The sequence below is a fragment of the Grammomys surdaster genome, unplaced genomic scaffold (assembly GCF_004785775.1).
Source record: "Grammomys surdaster isolate TR1022 unplaced genomic scaffold, NIH_TR_1.0 1130, whole genome shotgun sequence".
In the NCBI taxonomy this organism is placed as follows: domain Eukaryota; kingdom Metazoa; phylum Chordata; class Mammalia; order Rodentia; family Muridae; genus Grammomys; species Grammomys surdaster.
Genome location: NW_021605549.1, coordinates 23,130 through 28,929, shown reverse-complemented (window position 1 = coordinate 28,929; position 5,800 = coordinate 23,130). Strand labels below are relative to the sequence as shown.

Sequence of the window (5,800 nt, the reverse complement as noted above, 5' to 3'; positions counted from 1 at the left end):
AAGAAAGAAAGAAAGAAAGAAAGAAAGAAAGAAAGAAAGAAAGAAAGCTAATAAAAAAACTGGGCTGAGTAACTGAACAGAGACTTCTCAAAAGGAACGATACAGACAGCCAGTAAATATGTATCCAAAAAAACTTAGCCACCAGGCAAATGAAAACTAGAACTAGTGTGAGATTCCATTGTTCCTCAATTGAATTATTATAAAAAATAAATAGCAAATGCTGGTGAGCCTTCAGAGAAAGGGAACTCATTCCTGTTGGTGTGAGCATGAACTGGTGCAGCCACCATGGAAAGCTGTGTGCAGGTTTTCAAAAGCCTAAAAATAGCACATCCATAAACCCAGCTGTTTCACTCCTGGACATTTGCCTAAAGAACAGCGATGTGGGCACATCTGTATTTATTGCTGCTGCATCTACAATATCAAGGAAATGGAATAGGCTTAGATGTCCATTGTTAGCATTCCTTCTAGGCTCCACCCCACAGTTACCTGGCAACAGCCAGGTGTGCCTGACTTACCATAAAAGGGGCTGCTTGCCCCCTTTTCTCTCTCTTCCTTTCTTTCCCTCTTCCCACTCTGTCCTTTCTCTCCCAGTTCCCCGCCCCCCCCCTCCACGTGTTCATTGCTGGACTTTATTCAATTCCTCCCCCTCCTCTTCCTCCTCCTCCTCCTCCTCCTTCTCTCCTTCTCTCTCTCTCTCTCTCTCTCTCTCTCTCTCTCTCTCTCTCTCTCCCCACCCCCTTTCTCTGTCCCTACTATCCCCTCAACTCCCCTCCCCGTGCCCTAAATAAACTCTATTCTGTACTATAACTTCGTGTGGCTGGTACCTCAGGGGGAAGGAATGCCTCAGCATGGGCCCGAAGAAGCACCCCCTCCTCCCCAAACCATAGGTACCTCTACCCCAAATATATCCCTGACTTCTTTTTCTTTTTATAAAACACAACATTTATTAACTGATGAATGGAGAGTTAACATATGATATGTATAGACAATGGAATTTTATTCAGCTGTAAAAGTGAAATTATATCATTTTCAGGAGTATGGGTACAGTTGGAAGATATTATATTACACTAAGTAACTCACACCTTGTGTTCGCTCTCGTGTGTGTATCCTGGCTTCTAGCTTCTATATATCTACATATATGTGGGAGTGAGTGTATGTGGACCTCAGAAAAATAGAAATGGGCCCATGAGAAGGGATAAAATATCTGTGAAGGAGGGGAAGTACTGGTACATGGTCTAGGCAGGGAAAGAGATGGGGAGATGGGGAGGGAGTCAGAGAAAATTAATGATGCATGAGAGAGCTGTAATGAAATCTGACACTTAATAATCTGATCAGAAAAAAGTAAATAATTTAAACAGATCTAATTTATATAAACAGATAAAGCTTCCCCCAGAAGCCAGAGGTTATTAAATGAAAATTCTCCCTCTGAATTATTTATTGGTCAGTAAGGCCCCCAAACAACACAAGCACTATTGCTGAGTGCCACCAGAACTAGGTGAAACCATATTACTGAAGATGCTACATACCTTGCTCACAGAGCAAGTGCAGGGACATGCTCTATAGGATGGGGGGTGGGGACTGTTGTTATCAATAGTCTTACTCAGCTATGGACCTTTGTGTGACAATACCGACCAGGTAGACAAGGCAGGCACACTGATGCAATTAGCAGTGGCTAGTCTGTCATGCAAGTAACAGGTGCTCTCTGACTGGATTCCATGCCCTTCCCATATTGAAGAATTCAATGTTGGTACTGTGAACCTCATCAGATGCCCATGGCTGGAGAGAATGCAGGCCCTAGTGAGGAAGCTACTATTGTTTTACCAAATGATGTGACTATCAACTAGCCCTCTAAACGGCTATGTTTATGCCCACACATTAGTGCTGCCACTGGCTTCGGTGAGAGAAGATCTTTGTGAGATGCTCAGTGGTGACAGCAGACATGGTGACTGGTCAGACTGAGAATCAATAACTGACTGAATGCCCAGTCAGAAATGAGACATCCGTATTACCTTCTCCAAGGCTGCGGGAAGGCTGCTGAAGTGAATGTAGGAGCTGGAGGAAGCAGGGGATGCTGGGTAGACCACTGACCTCCAAGCATGACTTGGCCTCTACACTCATGAAGTAACAGCATCTGTGGTCACTTACACAAGATTTGGCCTGCTAACACCTTGTTGTAGAAGGAGGAGGGACTCATGTTCAGTCCCTGAGGATTTCCGAGGATGGTCCATGGTTGTAGACAGGGAACTGACATCCCCAGGGTAAAATACCGATGCTCCAGCAAATGGACCTTCACCTATGTTCTTGTAAACTTCTCTTCCTTTCTTTTTCTTTTTGTTTTTGTTTTTCAAGACAGTTTCTCTGTGTAACCCTGGCTGTCCTGGAAGTCACTCTGTAGACCAGGCTGGCGTCAAACTCAGAGATCCATGTGCCTCTGCCTCCTGAGTGCTGGGATGAAAGGTGTATGCCACCATGGCCCAGCTTCCTGTAAACATTCCTAATGAAACTCACTGGATCGGGGTGGAGGTGGGGACATGAAGAAAGTAGAAAAGGGGAGTTGGGAAGAGGAAGGAGTTAGTGAGAGGGGGAGAGAGGATAGCAGAATTTGAAATACATTATGTACATATATGAAATCATCATAGTGAACCCCACAAATGTGTGCAATACACAATTACAACTGTAATACACACTTGTAATACACACTAATAAAACCTCAGCGTTCCTCATGAAAAAAAGCCAGCCATTTCTACTGACTTACCCTTCAAAGTCCTCATCAAAGACTTAACCCTCACTCCTCTTTCTAAGTATGACCTGGGCAAGGAGAGGTCAAGCTGTGGACGTCCAACAGAAAGTCTCAGCTTTCTGTGTGTCCTTGGGTAAGTTACCCCAGCTCTCTGTGCCTCCGTTTCCTCCTCTGAAACTGGGGACAAAAAGTATCTTCCTCATGAAGTTTTTCCTATGAGAAATTGAGGCAGAAAGGCATCAGCGGGCTGTGTGACATGGCTGTGCACACAGTAGGTGCTGGCTAAGAGTTGCTGTGGCTGACAGTGTTCTCATCATCAGGGATGTGGCTGGGGCTCACACAAGGCCACAGAGGCTGGTGATCGTTAGAAAGCCAGAGGAGAAGTCGGGAGTAAACATTCTGAATTCTTTCCTGCTTCTGTTTTTCTTCACGTTGTTTGTGGCTCTAACATCTTCTTTTGAAGTTTGGATGGTGGTGCCTCCGGGTGAGTGTAGAAATGAGGGTTTGGTTTTCTTTTTGATTCTGTAAGATTCCTGGTTCAGTGGCCTTCACAGTCGCTTCCCTGCTGGAGGCATCAGCAAATTCGGGGACTCTTGGGAACCAGAAATGTCACCGGGCCTTTTTTTGCTGCCTCCCTAGCTATTTTTAGGGTACCCAACAGAGGCTGCTCTCCCTCCTCCTCCTGCTCTGCCCCCCTCTTTCTCTTCCCCCTCCTGCATGAGGGAGGAGGAGAGCAGAACCCAACTAAAGAAGGTGCCCATCTTTTATCTGGGCTGCTTTGGGTTGGAACTTGAAACTTGTTCAGGTGGTAAATGAGGCAGTGGAGGCAGCAGGAACAAAGGTTTTCACCTGGGGAGAAGAAAGAGGGAGAAGAGGAGGAAGGAGAGTGGGAGGGGGAGAGAGCAGGAGGGGGGAGAAGAGGAGGGGGAGAGCAGGAGGGGGGAGAAGAGGAGGTGAGAGAGCAGGAGCAGGGAGGGCAGGAGGTGGGCTTCTATCTGGTTCCCTCAAGCATAGAATTTGCCCGTTGTAGCTCTTGGTGAGTTTTCTAAGTCCCTAAGGCTTCATGCAGAGTGCTGCATCTTGCCTGGTGTATTGCAACCATCCCCCACCCCACTCCATTCCTCCACACTCCTCAGCTAGAACGCTTGGGTGGGAGCTGATCATGAAGACTCCCCTTTCTGAGTGTTGAGAAGCCAGCTCAGGTGGAGAAGGGAGGGGGTAGCAAGTAGTCCTGCTTCTTTATGCTACTGGCTGGACTATCAGGGGCCAGGATCTCATGAGGAACAGCACTGTGAGTTATCTCAGAGAGCTGAGGGACAAATACAATCCAGAGCCCAGAAATCCCACCTGTCAATGCCAGCAGGCAACCAGGAAGAGGAAGGACATTTCCTGGAAGGGAGCCTAGCCTGGGGCATCATGCCTAAGGATCCGGAGCTTCCTAAAGCCATGAAGTAGCTTACGCCATCTCTTCCACTTTAAACTGTCTGTCACTTTATTGAGACATGGAAGCAGGAAAACCTGATTTTCTTTTTCCTAGGGAAGTAAATATTTTCTGCAGAAACATCTTTTTCTAACTAGGTGCATTAGTTAGAGTTCTAGAGAAACAGGACCAATAGATAATATATGAAGTACAAGCATAATATATGAAGTAAACACACACACACACACACACACACACACACACACACACACACACACACGGCTTGCATGCACATGGTGGCTGAGAAGTCCCTGACTTGTAATCTGTAGACTGAAGACCCACAGCAGCCCGCAGTGTGATTTGGAATGATTTGAAAGCCGGAGAGCTTGGGGCGTTATGAAGTCAGTTCCAACCCCAGGAGAGGGGAAGGTGAGGTGAGGTGACCCAGTTCAAAGAGTGAAACAGGAAGAGGTCTCTTGTTCTGTGTGGCTTGGGCTCTCAGTGGGTGGGGTTATAACCACTCACACTCAGAGAGGTCAGTTTTCCTAAGTCTCAGGAAAGCCTTGTTCCAATACATCCTCACAGCACCCACAGAATAATGTTTAATCTGAGGGTCCTCTGGCTGGCTCGCTTAGCTGATATGTGCGATTAGGGGGCTCGAGAGATGGCTCAGCAGGTAAGAGCTGTCTGCTCTTCCACAAGACACAGGTTTGATCCCCAGTACTCACATGGTAGCTCACAATTGTCTGTAACTCCAGTTCAGGGAGATATGACGCCCTCTTCTGGTCTCCACAGGCACTGCATGCATACGGTACACAGACTTGCAGACACTAGTACATTAAAAACAGTTAACAAAATAAAAAGATTACCTGCCACACTGGGCTGTAACTAGTATATTCAAGTCCCTCCCACTACACACACTTCAGACAATATGAGCTGATAAAGAGGACCAGGTCAGTCGCATAGTGAAGGGTTAAATTGTATCAATTGTATCTCTCTAGAAATCACATCAAAGTCCAAACACACCTTATTTGCAGACAACTCTCATTGCAGGTACAGTTAAAGTAGGATGAAGTCATTAGAAAAGGATGAGCCTTCGTAGCACTTTTTTAAAAATTTTTTTTTAATACTGTAGCCATTTTCAGGGACCTTAAAGACTTCAGTGTCCTTAAGCCTTGTAACATGGCAACATTATTGCCATCCTTTTCTAAATTTCTGCAGAAACGTTGACCTTTGTAGCAACTTATGTCTTTATAAAGAGGGAAGTGTGTGTGTGTGTGTGTGTGTGTGTGTGTGTGTGTACATGCTTGGCTAGTTGATCTACCCCTGAGCTACACTTGAGCTGAATAGGAAACACCTGGGAAGAGATACATGTCCAGTGAGGACACCGTGTGAAGGCTAAAGACACAGATGCGGTGACCCCCTACAGGCCAAGGGAGTCTAAAGATTGCCCACAAAATATAAGAAGCTCCTGAGAGCATTGGGGAGGTTCTCTCTCCCTCAGCCTGACTAATACCATGATGTTGCACTTCTAGTCCCCAGGACTGTGAAACATATATTTCTGCTTCTAAACCATTCGCTTTATAGTTCTGCCCTAGACAAACTAGTGGGAGCAGAAGCAGAAAGACTACATTCTCACA

General features: G+C 46.1%; 1 non-coding gene across 1 annotated transcript; it reads right to left on the bottom strand.

Annotated features, from left to right (window-relative positions):
* Positions 1-5,287: 5,287 nt before the first annotated feature.
* Positions 5,288-5,412, bottom strand: LOC114634863. Its single transcript, XR_003713387.1, has one exon. It is a non-coding gene; the product is annotated as a small nucleolar RNA SNORA33 (small nucleolar RNA).
* Between the last annotated feature and the right edge of the window lie 388 nt (positions 5,413-5,800).